The sequence below is a fragment of the Lepus europaeus genome, chromosome 1 (genome assembly GCF_033115175.1).
Source record: "Lepus europaeus isolate LE1 chromosome 1, mLepTim1.pri, whole genome shotgun sequence".
Classification (NCBI taxonomy): domain Eukaryota; kingdom Metazoa; phylum Chordata; class Mammalia; order Lagomorpha; family Leporidae; genus Lepus; species Lepus europaeus.
Window position 1 is genome coordinate 116,649,160 of NC_084827.1, and position 22,638 is coordinate 116,671,797.

Here is a 22,638-nt window from a genome sequence, read left to right on the forward strand (position 1 = left end):
TTAACATTCCAGATAAAATAGTGTCAAGAGCGCCATTAGTACAAAGATTCTTGCCTTCTATGGTCTCTCTGCGCCAGCTGGATTCCTGGACCCCTGATTCTGCTGCCTACCAACTCTGACGTGACCTGGGTAAGACACTGAACCTGTCAAGACTCAGCCCCTCATCTACACAATGGGGTGGATGGTAACAGCAGGGTTCCCATGAGGATGAGCCTGGGGGTGCTGGATCCCTGTGAGCTGCCAGTATCGTGGAGGATTGCTTTTTCTAATGCTGTGGGCTAGAAGTGAGATCCAAGTCTGAAATCCCAGTGGTGCTGGCCACTGGAGCAAGTGCGTGGCTCCATCATCTGTCTGTAGTGGAGCCAGTCTGCTGTGGCTCCCAGACGCCTTCCTCTGGTCAAGTCATAAGCTGCTCCTCTGGCGCACCTGGGTTTAGAGGAGAAAGAAGGGACGTTCTTCCCGGAACTGAGCTTTGTGGGAACTGGAGGAGCCGAAGCGGAAGGCCCCTCTCCTTGGGAGGACTTCCGTGCTCCTCTGCAAAGACCCAGGGGAGCAGTTTCCAAGTCTGAGGGGTCCCCCAGGAGCCAAGAGTGTCCCCTGCAGACAGACCTGGAAACTGCAGCAGCTGTGGGAGCAGCTCTCTCGGAACGCCTTTTGCATTGTGTGTGGGTCTCGCGAGAAACAGCATCAGCTTCAGTTCTGGGAGTTTAGCCCAAGCAAGTCACCCCCAAAGAGAGATAATAAACACACCACACCCAGGGAGGCCTCTGCATCACACCTGGTGCCCAGGCATTTCTGACAGGGGATCTGCAGGCCCCGCTATGAGCAACACTGACCTTGTCCGCTCTCGTGGTGCTGCCCATCTCTCCCAGCTGACAGATCTACATGCCCGTTCTTGGATTCACTCATCAAAACAGATGGAAACACTGACGCCGGATTAACATGGAAACTGCCTTCTTCCCATGCATTTGATAGGGAGTTTCATGTTCACATTATATGTCACAATGCAATGCCATAATTGCACAGAATGCAACGCCATGTTCCATTGAGTTATGCCTAATTATATTAAAGCAGTATTTAGGGCAATTATATCACTTGTTGAATTGTAATTTCATTAAGGATAGGATCCTGGGATGGATTAAATTCAGGAACACTGAAGTTGTACAGTGGTCCCCTGTGTAAAGTGTGAGAGACAGAGGGTTCATGTGAACTGCTGAGTTCCAGTTAGGGAGAAAACAGAACAGGAAGTGCAGGCAGCTTGCCTCGCACAGCCTCTTCCGTTTGGTTTCACCCCCGGCCCAACTCCATTACCTACCTACTTCCCTTCGGCCAGGCGTCAGGCACTCGTTCCGCCCTGCCTGGGCCTGAATCGCCCACCTCCCTGACCTGCTCAGTTTCCCTCAGCCGTGAAGCCATTGGCTGACACTATGCACCATCTCGGGCTGTCTGGGCCGCAAGCTGGTGGTGGCGGTGTCTAACTGATTCACAGTGAGAGTTGACACTCGTGGGCTCCAGCGCAGCGCGTCGTGGCGACCTGGGTGAGCCTGGAGACATTAGTTCGTCAAGCGGGACAAGGCAGGCTCAGAAAGGGAACTACCGCCCGTTTCCACGGACACGCGTCCTGCAGAAGCAGAGAGCACAGTGCGCACGCCGGGACGCCGCTGCTCAGGGCCCCCCCCCCGCGCGGACTCAGCGGCAGCTCCACACTGTGGGAGCACCACACCCCCGGCAGGTGGGGGGGCCCCTGCGACAGAGCCAGAGCTGCCGCGGAAGACAACTTCAGGTCAGAGGGTATCACAAAAGGCCACCCCCAGGGCTGCTTGTGAGCAGTGGACGCTCATCTCCCCCAGCTCTGCAGGCGGAGACGCCTCCAGGCAAGGCACAGGCGGCTGGGGAGTCTGGTGAGTGGGTGGTGCCCTCCTGGTGCGTGGGTGCTGCCTTCTCCCCCAGGCCTCGGGTCATGGCAGGGGTGAGGAGTCTAGAAGCCTCCTTAAGGGACAAATCTCATTTATGAGAGCTGCAGGAACCAAACCTAATCTCCTCCCAGAGCAGATGAATGCCGGGGAAACACAGACATTGAAGCCATAGCATCCCTAAGTTGCTATAGCGGTGTCTTCTCCCACCCTAGTCAGGTTTTCAGGGTGGAACTTTGCATGCTGGGTGTTCTTAGCTGCCATTTTTCTGTTGGACCTTAAGAAATACATTTATGTATTGATTTAAGCGGCAGAGAGAGGAAGACAGAGATCTCTTGTCCACGGATTCACTTCCCAAATGCTCACTACAGCCAGGTATGGACAAGGCCAAAGCCCAGAGCTGGGAACTCCATCCAGGGCCCTCAGGTGGGTGGGAGAACCCAAGTACAGAGCCCTCACCTGCTGCCTCCTTGGGTGCACATTAGCAGGAAGCTGGAATTGGGAGTGGAGCTGGGACTGGACCCTGACATGGGCTGTGGGCCTCCAAAGTAGCAGCTTACCCCGCACCAAACCTCCACCGTTGGCCTTTTTAATCCCTTCCTTTTCCATATTTGGCTTTGCTAAAATTGCTGCTACTCAAGGGCCTGTGGTTTTCATGGTCTCCTTTTCTCCCAACCCCAAGTGTTCATCATAGCCCCGGTCCTGGGAGATCCCAGTTCAGTTGCATGCTTTACCTCCTGTAAAGCAATAATTGAGAATTATCAACTTTGGATTCTTTTTTTTTTTTTTTTTTTTTTTTTTGACAGGCAGAGTGGACAGTAGAGGGAGACAGAGAGAAAGGTCTTCCTTTTTGCCATTGGTTCACCCTCCAATGGCCGCTGCGGCCGGCGCATCTCGCTGATCCGAAGCCAGGAGCCAGGTGCTTCTCCTGGTCTCCCATGTGGGTGCAGGGCCCAAGCACTTGGGCCATCCTCCACTGCCCTCCCGGGCCATAGCAGAGAGCTGGCCTGGAAGAGGGGCAAACGGGATAGAATCCGGTGCCCCAACCGGGACTAGAACCCGGTATGCCGGTGCTGCAAGGCGGAGGATTAGCCTGTTAAGCCACGGCGCCGGCCCAACTTTGGATTCTAATTCCACAGCTTCTGCTCCCGTGACTCTGAAGCAGGCAAGCTTAGCAAAGCAAAACAAAGTGAGGGAGGAAGAAAGAAACAAAAGCCAGGTTATGATTTCTGGATCCAAGAACTGAGTTTGAGTTCCTAAATAATCCACCGTATGTGGCAATCTGGCCTACTCTTCTTTATCTGCCATCTCCCTCCACCTTCCTTTGGGTGCCTTTCTCCAGAATAAATATTTAATTCACTCTCACATACACAAACTGTTACTGGAGACAAAGTGAGAAAACCACAATGGTCGTTGGGGGTGGGGGCGAGAGGCTGGCGGGCAGCGCCCTGAGAAGTGAATGTTTTGCTGTTACTTGTCTCAGACGAATGCCCCAGGGCCTCCCTGCAAATCTTAGCCAGTCTCCTTCTGCTTTGCCTGTCTCTCTGTGCTTCCTTCAAATGCTCTACACCTTGAAATATTCAAGGAATGGGTGTTCTTAGCTGCCATTTTTCTTAGGTGCCGATCCTAAAACATATTTTTAATCTACATGTTATGGGGCTGGCGCTGTGGTGCAGCAGGTTAACACCCTGGCCTGAGGTGCCGGCATCCCATGTGGGTGCTGGTTCGAGACCCGGCTGTTCCTCTTCTGATCCAGCTCGCTGCTATGGCCTGGGAAAGCAGTGGAGGATGGCCCAAGTGCTTGGGTCCCTGCACCCACATGGGAGACCCGGAAGAAGCTCCTGGCTCCTGGCTTCAGATCGGCGCAGCTCCGGCCATTGCGGTCAATCGGGGAGTGAACCAGCGGATAGAAGACCTCTCTCTCTCTCTCTGCCTCTCCTCCTCTCCTCTCTCTGTGTAACTCTGACTTTGAAGTAAATAAATAAATTTTTAAAAAATACATTACATATTCTAGTTGATCTTAAGCAGAAGGAGAGGTTTTGCTGTTGTTTGTGACACCCCTATAGTGAGGAATTCACTCATATATACTTGGCTTGCAAAGAACCAGGACAGGTCAAACGCAGCACGGTGAGACAGATCCCTGAGTGTGGGGCACTGTGTCCCCAGAGACCTTCCACGAGACAGGTGTTCAGCATCGTCAGACCTGCGCACGGCAGCGTGGGGACTGCAAGAGATGCTTTCCCACGGGAAACTGCAGTCGGGCTGCCGAGGGTTTTCCTCCATCAGGCCCAGGGCCCCCTGCAGGCTCCGTGAGCTTTGTTCCTCTGAGGGTGCCCCTTGCGTGTGCGGCCCTGAGCGAGCTTTCTCCTTCTGCAGGAATGGGAGCTGAGATGTCTTCAGTTCTGACCCCCTTCCGAAGGAGATAGGCAGAGAAAGGGACTTCGATGTGCGATCAAAGGGAAGCGTTATTATCAGAAATGAGTGCCTGCCAAGTGTGGCCATCAAGTTATTGTCATTATATGTCATTAAAATAAAAGTTTTTTGTTGTTTTTTGTTTGTTTTGTTTTTGTTTTTGTTTTGACAGGCAGAGTGGATAGTGAGAGAGAGAGACAGAGAGAAAGGTCTTCCTTTTTGCCGTTGGTTCACCCTCCAATGGCTGCTGCGGCCCGCACATTGCGCTGATCCGAAGCCAGGAGCCAGGTGCTTCTCCTGGTCTCCCTTGCGGTTGCAGGGCCCAAGGACTTGGGCCATCCTCCACTGCCCTCCCGGGCCACAGCAGAGAGCTGGCCTGGAAGAGGGGCAACCGGAATAGAGTCTGGCGTCCCAACTGGGACTAGAACCCGGTGTGCCGGCGCCGCAAGGCGGAGGATTAGCCTATTAAGCCACGGCGCCGGCCAAAATAAAAGTTTTTAAAATGAGAATTTCCAATAGTCTATGACTTTATCATATTGGTTTTGATAATATAGCAAGTTAATATAACAATCCTATCATATGAGGAAACTAGTATAATACAAAAGCAAAAATGATAACTTTCTTAATTCTTTTCTAGCAAATATCCCCACGTTAATCTATAAAGGACAAAATTAGAATTTTTAATATTTCATTTGTATCACCATGTAAATTTTATTTGTCCATCTTATTGAACATCTCTGTGCATTTTGTTTCCTATCTTCAATATTTAAAAAAATTGTAATCTAATAAGCGCTTACTGATTACATCAAGACAGACTGCATAATTATTGCATTTAAACCTGAATACCCCAGTGAGGAAATACATTCCGATTAAGTCACTGATATAAGCGCTCAAAATGGCTAAAAGGGCAGGCATTTGGCACAGAGGTTAAAATGCCGCTTAGGGGGCTGGTGCCGTGGCTCACTTGGTTAACCCTCCACCTGTGGCGCCGGCATCCCATATGGGTGCCGGGTTCTGTCCCAGTTGCTCCTCTTCCAGTCCAGCTCTCTGCTGTGGCCTGGGAAGGCAGTGGAGGATGGCCCAAGTGCTTGGGCCCCTGCACCTGCATGGGAGATCAGGAGGAAGCACCTGGCTCCTGGCTTCGGATCTGCGTAGCTCCAGCCGCAGCGGCCATTTGGGGGGTGAACCAACGGAAGGAAGACCTTTCTCTCTGTCTCTCTCTCTCACTGTCTAACTCTATCTTTCAAATAAAAAAATAAAATAAAATGCCACTTAGGACACCTGCGTCTCATACCGGAGTGTGCACTGGAGACCCAGGTCTCCTTCCAGTCCCAGTGCCTACCTAATGCAGACCCTGGGAGACTACAGGTGACGGCTCAGTACTTGGGTTCCCGCTGCCCATGTGGAAGACCCAGACTGAGTGCCCAACTTCTGGCCCTGGCTGTTGCAGGCGTTTGGAGAGTGAAACAGTGGATGGAAGATCTCTGCCTGTATATCTGTTCTTTCTTTCAAATACAATGAAAATACGTGAATAAAAATTAAGTGTCCAAGCAAAAATTAGAACTTCTATTTCCTCCTTCCAAGTTCACAGCTCTTTCTGCTGCATCACTGTTATCAATCTTTTTAAACACCTTGGAAATGGAACACACTTAGGAGACCATAAATCTCCTTTAATCCGAGACCTAGGCCCAACCAGGAAGTGTGATAGCAGCCATCTCTTGGAGATAATACCTCTTTCTTGAATTCATATATATATATATATATATATATATATATATATCAATCACTCATATCTATGTGTTAGCTGAGCAGAAGAAATAGCAGAGATTTGGGGACCATTCTCTAGTGCCATCCCCCTGCCCACAGCGCCCCAATCAGTACTGAAGGAGCTGACTCTCCCCTTTGCTTCCTATGCGCCTCCTTTTCCGATTTTATCAACAAATTGCCCTAACTCAGTTACACTAACATGTAATGTAAGAAAATACCAGCAGTTAATTAGGGATGAGCCTGCGAAAACTTGGGGGAAGCTACATGTTTCAATTATATTAATGAAAACGCAAATGCAATCAAATCAAATGGCTAAGCATTGTGTGAAGTTCTTACAAGAAAAGAATTGCATTTCACATGCATGAAAGCAACTCTCTTGTAACTTACAGAGCGCAAGACTAAAAATAAGCACAAGGGAGAACCATTAAAATACTTATTATTTGAGTTAAATTAGAATTCTATGAGGATGGTTTCATCAAATGATTTGTGTTATTTTAATTTCCTTTCACAATCAGATTCAAATTGCTCTACCTACAGGTTACATGGTTAAGCAGAAGCTCCTTAAACATCAAACCCTGTTTTTCATAACATTCATCACTGATTTTTTTTAAAGATTTATTTATTTTATTTGAAAGGCAGACACAGAGAGAGAGAGAGGGAGGGAGGGACGGAGGGAGAAAGAGAGATCTTCTATCAGCTGGTTCACTCCCCAAATGGCCACAATGGCCAGAGCTGGGCCAGGCCAAAGCCAGGAGCCAGGAATTTCATCCGGGTTTCCCACATGGGTTCAGGGGCCCAAGCACTCGGGCCATCCTCTGCTGCTTTCCCATGAACATTAGCTGGGAGCTGGATCTGAAGTGCAGCAGCCAAGCCTTGAACCGGCACAGCTTAAGCCACAATGCACAGGGCCGGTCTCTATCATTGATTTTACCCGTGTGTTGTTTTTTTTTTTTTTTTTTTTAAGTTTTTTATTTGAGAGGTAGAATTACAAAGAGAGAGAGGGAGAGAGACAGAGAAAGGTCTCCCATCTGCTAGTTCACTCCCCAAATGGCCACAACAACCAGAGCTGAGCCAATCTGAAGCCAAGAGCCTGGAGCTTCTTCCAGGTCTCCCACGTGGGTGCAGAGGCCCAAGGACTTGGGTCATCTTCTACTGCTTTCCCAGGCCATAGCATAGAACTTGCTCAGAAGTGGAGTAGCCAGGACTCAAACCCGTGCTCACGTGGGATGCTGGCACTGCAGGAGGAGGCCCAGCCCACTGTGCCACAGCGCCGACCCCTGTCATTGATTTTTAGAAGACTTATTAGGAACTTGAAGCTAGTGAGTAAATAGTTTCTGGTTTTTAAGAGTATCAACTCCTTCACATAATATTTCATAGATGTTGATCTGAAAGGAACAAAGAAAAGAAAAGATCTCTTACAGGCAAGAGCTTTGTACCTCAAAATATTTCATGATTTAACAGCTGTCCTTGGAATGGAAAAAGATGATGCTCGACTCAGCTAAAATTCAATACCTGTTCTCTAAAGTGTGCTAACTGCAGTGTGGAGTTCTACGCTCGTAGTCTGCATGCAATTCCAGTGCTTCAGCGCCAAGAAATCACCCATGGAGAAGGAACTGCTTCATGAATTCAATTTTATCGTCCATCCATAAGTAGCTGTATTTCTTCGAGTCGCTTTGATCCTTGCCAGCATTAATGGTGAGTGATCGCACCCTGCTCAGGGGTTCCTGGTGCGTGTGCCCCAGCACATCCATCTGAGCCATGTTCTTGCCTAATGGGAAAATAAAATTGAAAGAAATAAGTGCGGTCAAGGATTTCATTTGGAACCAGACTGGTGGCTCCCAAAGTCCTACCTGTACCCCACGAAGTAAGTGCAAGAGTTAACGTCATACGGGAGTTCTCAAAATGTTGTGTTAGCTGTAAAAAGGATCACAGTAAGTACCCTAGGCTGTCTTGTGGATATGCAACAAGATGAGTTCCCAAAACCCATGTTGCCTTTCTTAAGATCAGAAAAATAGGCCATTAAGTCTCAGGAAGAGAGAAAAGTGGCTTTTTCCATCGTGAACATTTGTGACCCACCAGGAGGAGACACCCACAGAGATGGATAGACGTAGTGAAGGGTTCGCTCCTACTGCGTCAGGAGTGCAAGGTAAGCTAGTGAAGTCCATTGCCACGGCTGCCAACGACCACCCTGACATCTGTGCTATAGCGGCACAGAAGCCCCTCTCGGCCTGCAAGCAGCCAGGACAGGTCTCTGAGGAAGAGGAAGCCCAGTGAGAGGTGACTGCCCGCTGGGACCCAGGGGCCTCTGCGTCCTGCAGCTGCGGCAGAACGCCCGGGACCGGGTGACTTACAAAGAACAGTTCTGCAGGCTCAGAAGTCCAAGGGCACGGCCCCAGCGTCTGGCGACAGCCTTCTGGCCGCATCCTAACAAGATGGAGACCATCACACCGGAGAGGAAGCCTGCGTGCAAGACACAGAACTTCAGACTCAGCCTTTGATCAAGTCCTCACCACCCCACTCCTGGGAACCTGAAAATAACAGAGCTGACAGAGAGACAGGAAGAGCAGGGGTCACAGATGAAGACAGAGGCTCGGGGCGCAGGAATTCTGCATCAGGAGTACGAAGGTGGCATTTCTTCTTCCAGAACACGAAAGAAGAACGGCAGCCACCCTTCTGCCCTGCTGCCTGCACTTCACCAACAGTTTGACTAAGTTGACGGCATTCTGGTAGTAACTGGGAACGTCTCCAAGATTCGAGCTGATGACTCTCCCTTCAGTCCGCGAGACAGGAAAACAAAGCCAGACAGGAGTGAGTTACTGCCTAAATATAAGCTTCCTTGGCAAGTCTTGGATGGAAGAGGGGAAAGGCAATTGCCGGAACACGCCTCGGGGAGAGCTGTCTTTGTTGAAAGAAAACCAGTACCTGACAGGTGTCTTTTCCAAGGCATCCAACTACTCCCTTTACACAAGAGGCAACGTGAAGTCATGATGAGCTGTCTGTCTTGCCAGGGCCAAGGTCACTGACAGCCCAGCTCCCACAAGTTTGCAAAGTCATTTCATTGCCCATCAGGATGAGGAGGACCGCAGACAAAGGAGGGGTGTAGAATTGGACTCGAAATTTCCATCAGATGCTTTTTCTAACTGGTACTGATAGGAACCCTCGAGCAGCCTGGACAGCTGATGTAAAATCAAGTAGTGGCAGTAACAACTCCCATTCCTCAACACAAGACCCGAGTACCTTTGGCTTATCCTGGTACTTACTTGAATGTGATCACTTGGTAAAAAAAAAAAAAAAAAAAAAAAAAAAAAAAAAAAAGCACAGAAGAAGGCTCCTTTTTCACCTCAGCTAATTGGTCACTTCATTTGTAAGGGAGCTCTGGTCCTCACTCTGCCAGTAGAAGGCTCAGCCTAGGCCAACAGGATAACCTCAACACTTCCCAAGTGCAGTTAGATGCCACTAGTGTTAAGGCAAGTTCTTTGAACATGAGTTCCACACCCTTTCCTTGCCACACCACGTAAGTCCTTTAAACACTAAACAGATCCAATCCTGAACAAGAAATGAAAATAGAAAGAAAGGAATCCAGCTGGTGCATTTAACAAAAACCAGTAGTAACCATCCCAGAAATATCTCAAATATTTCTACTGCTGTTGCTTGAACCTTCATGGAAAATTTCTGTGCTACATTCACTGAAGAAAAACCAACATTTAATGGTTAGCAAGAAGGAAAAGTTTGAAAAAGTTGCTGCCTAAGTTTTCAGGGAAGATGAGGTATCATGGGCAGATATGGGAATGACCAATGCAAATTTAGCAAGCCAGATAATAACTGGGCAAGCTTGACTTTCCCATAATGCTGCTGTTGCTCAAGTAGGAGGTGAGCCTGGATTGGCTGACCTGGGAATGACCTCCTTGGGCTGTGTAAACAGGGTCAAACAAGTGATGTCACTGGCCCCAAGTGAATGATTAGAAGTGGTTATCTAGCCTACACTTACGTTTAAACAACTCCTTTGGAAAATCTCCAACTTTGCCTTTTCTCTCTCACAGAGCAGGAAGTTCCTCAACCTCAGTTCCATCGGTAGCATAAGGGCAAGAATTGAAGGGAACGTCGCCTGCTCCAGTTAGAAATAAGTTCTTGGGGCCGGCACCACGGCTCACTAGGCTAATCCTCTGCCTTGCAGCGCCGGCACACCGGGTTCTAGTCCCGGTCAGGGTGCCGGATTCTGTCCCAGTTGCCCCTCTTCCAGGCCAGCTCTCTGCTGTGGCCCGGGAAGGCAGTGGAGGATGGCCCAAGTGCTTGGGCCCTGCACCCCATGGGAGACCAGGAGAAGCACCTGGCTCCTGCCATCGGATCAGCGCGGTGCGCCGGCTGCAGCACGCCGTCCGCGGCGGCCATTGGAGGGTGAACCAACGGCAAAAAAGGAAGACTTTTCTCTCTGTCTCTCTCTCACTGTCCACTCTGCCTGTCCAAAAAAAAAAAAAAAACCTGCCAACCAGACCACATTGTGTGAGATTGCATGACGGTCAAGTGCACAGAGTTGGCAGTAAATTACTCAGAATGGAGCAGAACCTGCTGCTGTCTTGTTATTGCAACTTGGGGAAGGTTCCTGTCCTTTGTGTCTTGCTTCGGTGTGTGCAAAATGAAGATCCTAAGGTTGGGAGGATTATGAGAAAATAAGAAGTCAGTGCTTATACAGTGTCCATGCACGGTAAGGGCTCAAGAACTACTCCTGCCAGCGTGACTATTTCACTTCCAGTGAGTGTTCCTTACTTTGGTTGTCAAAATGGGTGAGAATGGGAGGCCCTAATCGAAAGATGCTGTTTCACAACCTAATCCCACTCCGCGATTTCGTTCTGGCCCTGATGCAAAAACAAAAGTGTTTTGTGTGGACAATAAATATGAAAGATTCTTTTCTCAGTCACAATTTTTATCTATTGAAGTAGAAAACAAATCCTCACAAAAATACATTTTTAAAGCAGATTAATATCTAGTCACAACAACAATCCATGAGCTCATTAGGAAAGAGAAGAACAAAACCAAGGCCAAAAAAAGTGAGGATGCAGGCTGGGCTGGGAGAGAGGATGCGCTCTGAGGTCCTGCTCATTACAATGATATGCACGTGGTCCACCAAATTGATGTGTACAACGTCCAGGGAGGTAGATTGTTAAATCCTGCTGGCAGGCAGGCAAAACAGGTCTTTTTTTTTTTTTTTGACAGGCAGAGTGGACAGTGAGAGAGAGAGACAGAGAGAAAGGTCTTCCTTCCGTTGGTTCACACCCCCCCTCCCCAGTGGCCGCTGCAGCCGGCACGCTGCGGCCAGCGCACCGCACTGATCCGAAGCCAGGTCTTAATTTATCAGCATTCTTTGATCAGAACTTGACCTGAACATAGGTTCAAAGTGGTTGTTCAAGCTGGTTCAGCTCCCTAAGCGTTTTGTTCTCACTTGCATCTGTGAGAGGAAATGCTGCATATTTAGGCTGGGGAGCTTTCTCTTTCCGGATGTAAGCAGGTCAAAGCTTCACAAATGTTCAAAATCTCTAGGTCTTGCTCTTTCTAGCAAACAGTGAAGAGCTGCACCCACTTCTCGCCTGATTTTAACCCTTTGCAGCAGGAAGGCGCTGTCTCGTTGTAAATCAGGAGAGACTTCCACCCACCGCCCCACACTGTCTGAGAAATATCTATCGTCCCCTTCAGCCTTTGAGCTGCTCTGTGGGAAGTGTGAAGGAGAGGAGCCCAGGGAGCCGAAATTCAACTGCCAACCTCTGTAGCAGAAAAGATTTATCCTTGGAAAATGCAGACTATCACTTTTTTTTTACGATTTATTTTTTAATTTATTTGAAAGATTTACAGATAGAGGTAGAGACACAGAGAGAGGTCTTCCATCCGCTGGTTCACTCCCCAGATGGCCGTAATGGCCAGAGCTGTGCGTATCTGAAGCCAGGAGCTAGGAGCTTCTTCTGGGTCTCCCACACGGGTGCAGGGACCCAAGGACTTGGGCCATCTTCTACTGCTTTCTCAGGGCATAGCAGAGAGCTGGGTTGGAAGAGGAGCAGCCGGGACTAGAACCAGCACCCATATGGGATGCTGGCGCTTCAGGCCAGGGCTTCAATCCGCTGCACCACAGCGCCAGTCCCAGACTATCACTGTTGAGACCACCTCTTCATAGCTTTCCACTCTGCAGCAACGGTTGTCAGGGAGACGGAAGCAGGTGTTGGTCATGCAGAGGCCATCTTGTGGGTCTGCTGGCCCGGGGCACGGGCGGACTTGCTCTAAGTTATTGGTTTCCACGTCCTGTTTGCCCAAGCTCCCTCATCACCAGTGTGCAATCAGACACACAAAAGACCGGGTCTTGCCCATGGATGACAGACTGACAAAGTAGGCCAGAGGAGCCTCACAAACTCTCAGAGAAATGCAGACATCTAGCCCTGGAAGAGGGACTGTTGGCACGAAATCCTGCGAATTGTTCTACAGTCCTAAGCCTGCTTGATTTCCTATAGCACTCATTGTCTGTATCACTCAGTTTGGCACTTGATTGTACACTGTCCCATATTGTGCCCAAGTGTTCCTCCACCCAGATAAGAGGTGGAGTTTCTGGAAGATGTCACTTTCCATGATTGTAGTTGTCCCCTTTAAGTTGCTGTCTAGTAATTTTCCTCCTATCATGATATGGGCTTCCAATCCATCTAGATGAGGGGAAATAAAAATTAGTCGCCCTCCCCCAAAAAACACGCTTAATATCAATATCAGAAGTACCTGCACACAAGATGCACGTGTTAACAATGTGATGTGTGGAAGAAAATGTCACAAGTAAGAAATCTGATAAGCATTGGTTTTGTCGGCCAGCGAAACACCCTCATCAGTTACAAACACACACACGAAGTCCTTCCACTTGATCTTTTCCATGGGAGGAAGAAGTTTGTAAACCAACAATGATGACGATCTACCAAGACAGACGCAGCTCACCTCAGGATAACTTGGAGGGAGACTCGTAGAGCCCACACCCATGGCCCCTAGAACTGGTCGCTTGAAATGCAACCCGCAGAAGCACCAGGGCCTTCCGGTTCTGGAAGGAATCTATCATTGCCCCTCATTACAACAGATAGCTCTTCTCATGCATTTTGAAAAACCAGAGAGGTTTTTATGGCTTTTATTACCTTGTTTATTTTTTAAAAGATTTACTTACTTATCTGAAAGGCACAGTGACAGAGAGAGAGAAAGACAGGTCTTCCATCCGCTGGTTTACTCCCCAGATGGCCACAGGACCAGGTCTGAGCCAGGCAGAAGCCTGGAGCCAGGAACTCCATCAGGGTCCCTCACATGGACGCAGGAGCCATCTTCCACTGCTTTTAGCAGGGAGCTGCATGGGAAGTGGAGCAGCCGGGACTCCCACCGGCGCTCTGAAATGCGGAGGGAGGTTACAGGTGGTGGCTTAACCCGCTGTACCACATCGGGCCTTGTTTTTCTGTTGACCTCAGCACCTGGTAAAGGGTAGACTCCATGGCCTTGGCTATTCCTTTGTCAACGTTGGGGAGAGGGGGGCTTTCCTGGGCACGGCCTGTGTGCCCCAACCCACGGCGATGTGTGCCGGCCAAGGGACTCCTGGGCCTCTCCGGCTCACTTCGAGTTCTCACCGACAATCTTTTATGAAGCTCAATGGACTCTTTGTAAGTGGAAAAATGATTTCTTCACAAAGCTTGTGTATAACAGCTAGAAAAACAAGTACAATGGCGCCTGAGCACCTGGCTCTCCTCGCCGTTCTCCGTGTCGCATGCACGCCTAGCGGAGCAGCAAAGCCTTCAGACACGCCAGCCACAGCGCAGAGTTTATTCCAGGGCCTGGGGCTCTGGGTGCGGTCCCAGGCTATGCGCTGGCCTGCCGGCCCCATTTGCCCTCCATATACGCAACGACAAGGCAAGGCCGCCTCTCTGGGAAGGAATGAAGGCTGTCAAGATGGCAACCGCAGAGCCTAAGCCGGGCCGGACCCTGCATTAGCAGGAAACGGGAATCCGGAGGTGCAGGTGGGATTGAACCAAGCACTCTGATGTGGGATGCAGGCATCTATAACCGTAAGGCCAAACGCCCACCCCAAATTTCTGTTCTGTATATATTACCCAGTCTATAGTATTTTGTTATAGAAACACAAATGGACAGAGACAGCTAGGGATTTTTTGGTTGCTGTTAGTTTTTTTTTTTAAATATTGGGTAAGTGTGACGTAGCAAGTTAAGCCACCATCTGGGCCGCCAACACCCTATATTGGAGTGCCGCTTCAAGTCCCAGCTGATCTGCTTCCAATGCAGCTCCCTGCTAATGCATCCTGGGAAGGCAATGGATGGTGGCCCAAGTTGGATCCCTGTCACCCCTATGGAGACACAGATGGAGTTCCAGGCTCCAGGCCTCAGCCTGGCCCAGCCCTGGCTGTCAAGAAAATGTGAGGAGTACATCAGTGGATGGAAGATCTTTCTCTCTCTCTCTCTCTCTCTCTCTCTCTGATTCTCCCTCTCTATCACTCTGTTCTTCAAATAAGCAAATCCATCTTTTTAAAAATCCTGTAATTCAAAACATGGAATAGAAAACATGAAATGTTATGAATGGCATTAGAATAGCAATAATTTCCAGTACATATTTAAATATGCATTTATATGAATATAGTATATAAAATATACATATATATCACTTTTGATTTTATATAAATATATTATTAAATATATTTTTGCATATACATATCTTATACATTGGATATAATTATATACTTATACATATAGGTCATCTTGATCCTGGCACTACAATTTTGCATGTAGAAGTAACCAGGAAAACAGTCTTTTTTTTTTTAAGATTTATTTATTTATTTATTTGAAAGCCAGAGTTACACAGAGAGGGAAGAGGCAAAGAAAGAGAAAAAAGTCTTCCATCCCCTGGTTCACTCTCCAATTGGCTACAACAGCTGGAGCTGCACCTATCCAAAGCCAGGAGCCAGGAGCTTCTTCTGGGTCTCCCACACATGTGCAGGGGCCCAAGGACTCGGGCCATCCTCTACTGCTTTCCCAGGACATAGCAGAGAGCTGGGTTGGAAGAGGAGCAGCTGGGACTTGAACCAGCGCCCATATGGGATGCTGGCATTGCAGGCTGCGGCTTAACCTGCTATGCCAAGCATTGGCCCCAAGAACAGTTTTGAGACACCTGCTGATGAGGGCAACTTGGAAGAAACAAGGGAAGAAAAAAAGAAAACCACTCTGCATAAGAGACAAACCGGGGCTGTCAGGAAGAAGGCGCAGGGCTGGGCAGTACTGGCAAGCAGCCAAAGGTTCCTTAGAAATAGGAATCTCCAGGAATAAAAGGTTTAAAGATTTGTTACATTTCTTTCACATAGATCTCCTCCAAATTCCTAAATCTGTAAAAATACCCACTCTATACTCAATATTTGTGGGAGTGAGTTGTGAGTTTTTTTTGTTTTTGTTTTTATTTGGGTTTTGTTGTTGTTGTTGTTTGACAGGCAGAGTTAGACAGAGAGACAGAGAGAAAGGTCTTCCTTCCATTGGTTCACCCCCCCCAAATGGCCGCTACGGCAGGTGCGTTGAACGGATCCGAAGCCAGGAGCCAGATGTTTCTCCTGGTCTCCCATGCGGGTGCAGGACCCAAGCACTTGGGCCATCCTCCACTGCACTCCTAGGCCATAGCAGAGAGCTGGACTGGAAGAGGAGCAACTGGGACAGAACCGGCGCCCCAACCGGGAACTAGAACCCGGGGTGCCGGCGCCACAGGCAGAGGATTAGCCTAGTGAGCCACGGTGCAGGCCATGGGAGTGAGTTTTATCAGAAATCTAAAGAAAGAGGCTACAGGGTCACTTCAGGGTGCACCAGGGGCCTGCAGGGACAGAGGCATCTGGGAACCAGTTCACCCAGACACTGCAGATGCAGGGGTTTGGGAGACAGGGGAGGAGGGAAGGGAACCACACCCCAGGAGGCCCCGGAGGGGTCGGGCAGAGGTGGGTCCTCCCCCAGGATGGCGTCCAATCCAATCTCCTTTTCACTGCAGGGGATGGGAAATGCCCACCGACAACTGGTTTACAATGGGATTGGGTACTTTGAGGAAAGACTTCCATCCATGGTCCTTTTGATTGCTATTTAGGGGAGCTTTTTACAGGCCAGACGTGGAGCTAAGGAGGATGATTTGCACAGAGTAACTCCCGACTGCTCAGAGCCCAAGCTTTCCACACACAAATAGAGCTCGGCTGAGAGGAGCCGAGCATTGGTTTGCAAACCCACTTCAGCAAGCCGCCGCTCAGACAAAACCCCACACACCACACACGGAGCTGCTCTGGCCGGACCCCTGGGTCCACACATGTGAAGCATCCCTGACCAAATTGCGGGGCGTGCTCTTCCAAAACCCACAACACTTGGGCGACGGGGGCAAAGCAGGAGGCACGTTCTCTATACCGCTTCGATTTTCACTCACAACAGACAGGACAAATCTTCCAAAGTGCTGCTTTGCCCAATCTGGAAGGCAAACAGCAAGTGAGGGGTGTGTGAGTGGAGAACCCGCACGGGGACATTTCTGGGTGATGGTCGGATTCTGCACCTTGACAAGGCTTTGGGTTACGTTTGTCAAAGTACTGCAGGTATCTGCTTCAGATGTGGGTATTCTGTTGATGGAAATATTATATCCAATGATGGGGAAACTGGAAGCAAATATTGAACTCCAGCTTACGATGTGCACATTGATGTGTTTAACGAAGAGTGTACAATGTCTGCAAGTCATTTGGAAGCGCTTGAAAACACACACACAGGATGGCACGATGGATAGATAGAGGGAAAGACAGATGGACACACTTGAGGCTGCGTAAGTCAAGGCAAATGGTAACAGTAGGGGTGGGCGTTGTGGTTCAATAGGCTAAGCCAACATTGCGACACCCATATCCCACACAGGAGCGCCAGCCAGTTCCAGTCCTGGCTCTTCCGCTTCTGACCCAGCTTCCTGCTAATGACCCTGGGCACAGCAGATGATGACCCAAGAACTTTGGTTCCTGCACTGACTGACATGGGATATGCGGATGGAGTTCCTGGCTCCTGGCTTCAGCCTGGCCTAGCCCTGGCTGTTGCAGGCATTTGGGGAGTGAGACAGTGGATGAAAATCTCTGTGTCTCTGCCTCTCTGTCTCTCTCTCTCTCATCCTTCTCTCTCTTTGCCACTCTGCCTTTCAAATAAATATTTCTAGAAATGTTAACAGAAGGATCTAAGTACTTAGGCAGGGAGGTTTCAACTTTGCTGCGTGCCTCCAATTTTTCATAATAAAATGTTGGGGGGGAAGGACCCTTCTCCTTTAGAGATGCATATTGAAATACTTATGGATAAAATCATACAAGCTCTGGGCTTGGATTCAAAACAATATGGGAAGAGTAAGTGTGAGAGAGAATAGAGGAAATAAGATGGGCCAAGAGCTCATAATTGTTGAAACCGGTAACGGGTGCACAGAGTTCATTTTACTCTTCTTGCTACTTTTGTGTGTATCGTTGAAATTTCTGTAACAAAGTTTTAGAAATGAAAAATAATACCGCATTTGATCTGTTTGTGAAAAGCTTCCTCCTAATTTCTGTTTTGCAACTATGACTAAATATCACGTGCAAAGGATTTTTTTTTAAAGCAATAAACAATGTGGCTTTTCCCTTGTGTGTTTTATACCGACGGATTCCCATTTAAAAGATCTAAGTAGCTATATTGTGCTCTCGTCAAATGTATTTAACTCAATGGAGGCGGCCCGGTTCCCAGTCCTCACGGTGAAGCACCCAGGAGGAATTCCAAGTTATTAAAGGTACCTCCCTCTGGCTCCTGACACGGGCGCCCAGTAACAAGTTAACAAGGCAGCTACTGTTGTAGGTGGGGTTTGTCTGCCTAGGCTGTGGCACGGAGGCCGCCATGCCACCCACCTTCAGTGAAGAACCGAGGCCCCAGATACTGGGGTCTTGCTGGGGACAGGAACCCAGGGGGATCTCAGGTGTTCAAGGCCCAGAGTCATGGCCCACATCTTTGCATGCTAGCTTTTTTGCAAACGCTAGAACACTCTCAAGCCAAAAAGAAAAAAGAGATCGCACTTTTGAAATTCATGAAAATGGAATTTCTCCTATATGTTCTCCACGCAATAAAGCTTAATTCAAAGAAACACCCCCGCATTCTGGTGTTTAGCCAAACCACCTCGGGCTTTACAATGGGGCCAGGAATACAACAAGGCTGGCTCCGGTCCAAGATCCCGTGTCCTTCCGGCCTGCCATCAAAAAGAAAGCTCCCCTCCCCACTCCTTCCTCTTACCCCCCGCCCAGCCAGGACTTTCTTGTGGTATTTCAAAACATTTCCTCGTGAACCTGGATAAAACCCCAACAATCAAGGCAACAGAAAACTGGAATGCCGTCCTCTGAACAATTTGAAACCTAAAAATAAATTTGCAACCGTGTGTTTGGTTTAAGTTTTGGATGCCAGCCCAAACGACTTTGTTTTGCACCTGACCTGGTTTGCCCATACCTGGGTAGAAATAGCGTTGCCCATTGTTCTGAGTGTTTGGAGACTCCCTCTGGGTGATGGATCGCCGAGAACAAAGGAAGTGTGCAGAAGGGGTGACCAGTCAGAGGGACTGGCCACATGGGCAAGCTGGACACCAGCGTCCCTAAAGCCGGATCAGTGCCCAGATGACAGAGCCACGGGGCATGTAAAGAAGCTGGAAGGCCACGTGGGAGCTGGCCGAGGGGCAGCTGGAGGTCAAGCCGGAAGGGAGACCATGACACCTGCACTCAGCTGGGACGACATCTGGCTAAGACAGAGGGCTCCGGAACCAGCCTGCCTTGGATCTGGAACTCAGCTCCTCCTCTTCACAGCTGGATGACCTTGACCAAGTAACCCGACTTCTCTGGGCCTCAGTCTCCCCTCCTTTAAAGTGGGGATAATCACAACTCACATTGGTCAAGCCAGGCTCTGCTCTGGGAGCTCTTGCAGCCTCATGACAAGCACACGTGGAGGCAACTGTACTGCTGTCCCCACTCTAAGGAGCTAAGAAAATTTCTCTGAGTCACTGCATATGGCTTGCCCCCCTCCCCCAAAATTCATGTTGGACTTGCTTCCTTGGTTTTTTTTAAAGATTTATTTATGTTTTTGAAAGTCAGAGTTACACTGAGAGAGAAGGAGAGGCAGAGAGAGAGAGAGAGAGAGAGAGAGAGAGAAAGAGAGAGAGGTGTTCCATCTGCTGCTTCACTCTCCAATTGGCTGCAATGGCCAGAGCTGTGCCTATCCAAAGCCAGGAGCCAGGGGGTCTTCTGGGTCTCCCATATGGGTGCAGGGGCCCAAGCACTTGGGCCATTGTCTGCTGCTGCTTTCCCAAGCCATACCAGAGAGCTGGATCAGAAGTGGAGCAGCCGGGACTCGAACTGGCGCCCTTATGGGATGCCAGCACTGCAGGCAGCGGCTTTACCAACCATGCCTGAGCACCAGCCCCTGGACTTGCTTCCTTGTTATCGAGGATGGAGATTTGCCTGGACTACTGTATTGAGAGCTGGGGCATCCAGGAGGTGGTAAGGATTAGAGACAGGCATCAGGCTGGAGATCCCAAGATTAAATACCGGTAGGTTTAAAAGAACAGGTGCTCTGAGCAGGACTTTGAAGTGCAAAATGCTGGGCTTCTGGAGCTTCCACAGTAGGTGCTGGTCTTTAGGCCTTTCTTACACACACATGTGCTAAATTTCTGACTCCCTACCTAACAGTGCCAGAGGATAGACACACACACACACACACTCACACACTCACACGCACTCACATGCACTCACACACATTCACTCCCTGTCTCCAGTTATATGTGCGTGCCCTGTACTACTGCAGGCCTCTGTCAGCAAGAAGGCCATCAACAGACTGGGGCCCTTGACCTTGGAGCTCTAGAATTGCAAGTCAAAACAGACCTCTCTTCTATAGAACTTATCCAACCCGTGGTACTGTTACCCACAACAGAAAGTGAGCTAATACAGTCACAGAGCTACTAAGGACCGGGAGAGAGCCCAGCCCGAGGCCAGGCAATCCAACTCCAGAACCTGCACACCTAACTCTCAGGCTCTCTTACCTGCCTTGTGGGGTTGTTGTGCAGTCATGAATCCTCAGAAGACTCCCTGGGCCCCCAGATGGAATAAAGCAGTAGCTGAAGGAGCAGGAGTGGGTCACCTAAGATTGGAACAGCAACCTGCCTGTGACCGAGTGAGACACCAGACAAACAAGAGAAGAGAGTCCCTGGGGCCTAGGGCAGGGAGCTCAGGGGCTTGAGCACAGAACCACCCAGAGACACCAGGGGCTGAAGGGCCCTGAAGGGCCCACAGGAAGTGACTTAGGAGAACCCACAGCCCTTCTGCAGGAAGCCCTGTAGGCAATGAGTGGCTGTCACAGAAGAAACAGCATCCTCAATGTACCTGGACCTAAGAAGCTTGACTCAGCACCGGGATATTGCGAAATGGATGTTTATTGGCCTTTGTTCCAGCTCCTAGCTTACATCTCCTACAAGTCTTGGAATTTCCTGGGTGATAAGGCTGTTTTTTTGCTGGCAGATGACTGGGGGTTTGGGGCCCCTGGATAGCCTCTGGGTGGGGCTGGTTGCCAGGGGAACCAATCCTGTAATTAGAGGGTTGGAACATTCAGTCTCACTGCAGCCCCACCCCCTACCTTTAGGGAGGGGACAGGAGCTGCCAGTTGAGTTAATCCTTAGTAGCCAATGATGTCATCAATCATGCCTACAAAATGAAGTAATGAAGCCTCCCTTAAACACACACACACACACACAGAGGACAGGGTTCAGGGAGCTTCCTGATTACTGAACACATGGAGGCTTCTGGAAGGTGGTGCCCAGTGAGGCTCAGAAGCTCCTCTTCCCACGCCTTGCCCTGTGCATCTCCTCCACCTGCCTGTACATCTGTGTTCTCTGCAAAAACCTTTATAACAAATGGATGAACCTAGGTAAAGCGTTTCCCTAAGCTCTCTGATCTCCTCTTGAAAACTGACTGAACCCGAAGAGAGGGGAGAGGGAGCTCTGGTTTGTAGAGGTGACGCCTGGCCCTGGTGACCTGAAGTCAGGGCAGCCTGTGAGCCCTCGACGGTTGCCAAGTAGGTCGTGTCAGAGGCTGACTGAATAAGAGGGCACCTAGGTGGTGTCCACAGGAAAGCTGCTTGTGCGTGGGTGGGGGAACCCTACGTGTTTGGTGTCAGAGCTATTGTATTGATGACTATGTAAGAAAGAAGAGGGGGGGTGGTATTGCGGTGCATTGGGTTAAGCCATCGCCTGTGACACCAGCATTCCACGTGAGTACCAGTTGGAGTCCCAGCAGCTCTGCTTCTGATGCAGCTCCATGCTAATGCAGCTGGGAGAGCAGCAGAAGATGGCCCAAGTTCTTGAGGCCCTGCACCCATGTGAGAGACCTGGGTGGAGTTCCAGGTTCCTGGCTTTAGCCTGGCCCAACCCCAGCATTGCAGTCATTTGAAAAGTAAACCAGTGGATGAAAGATTCTCTCTCTCTCTCTCTCTCTCTCTCTCTCTTTAAAATAAATAAGTCTAAAAAGAAAGAGAGAGAGAGAAAGGCTTTGGCTTGGTTGGGGTTTGTTTTTTCCCTGCATCTCTCAGAAGCACCCAATCCAGAGATGCCCTGGACAGAGCCATGGACAGGGACAAAGATGAGGGAAACTGTCACAAAGCCTCCTAGAAGAAGGGGTGAGGGAAAGGGGAGCCAGAGGAGGCCCCAGCCCCCTGTGTCTCAGAGTAAATCCTGGGACGACACCCGACTGCTAGCTCTTGAGTCTGTGTTCCTGTCTGAGCAGTGGTTACTTTCTTCGTTTCTCTAGAAAGACCAACAATCTGGGGCTGGAGCCATGGCATAGCAGGTAAAACTGCCGCCTGCAGTGCTGGCATCCCATATGGGCACTGGTTTGAGTCCCAGCTGCTCCACTTTCAATCCAGCTCTCTGCTGTGACCTGGGAAAGCAGTAGAAGATGGCCCAAGTGCTTGGGCCCCTGCACCCACATGGGAGACCTGGAAAAAGCTCCTGGCTTTGGATCAGCCAGGCTGCAGCCCTTGTGGCCATTTGGGGAGTGAACCAGCAGATGGAAGACCTCTCTCTCTCTTTCTGCCTCTCCTTCTCTTTCTGTGTAACTCTGACTTTCAAATAAATAATCTTTAAAAAAAAGAAAAAAGACAGACCAACAACCAAAAGCTCTTAGAAATGAAAGACATCATGCATTTATTTGATAGAAAGCAAGGAAGGGGCCAGTGTGTGGCATAGTGGGCTAAGCCTCTGCTTACAGCACCAGCATCCCATATGGGTGCCCATTCGAGTCCCTGCTGCTCCACTTCTGATCCAGCTCCCTGCTGATGGTCTAGGAAAGCAGTGGAGGATGGCCCAAACACATGGGCCCCTGCGCCTGTGTGGGAGACCCAGAAGAAGCTCTTGGCTTCTGGCTTCAGATTGGCTCGGCTTCAGCTGTTAACGGTCATTTGGGGAGTGAACCATTGGATGGAAGACCTTTCTCTCTCTGTCTCTCCCTCTCTC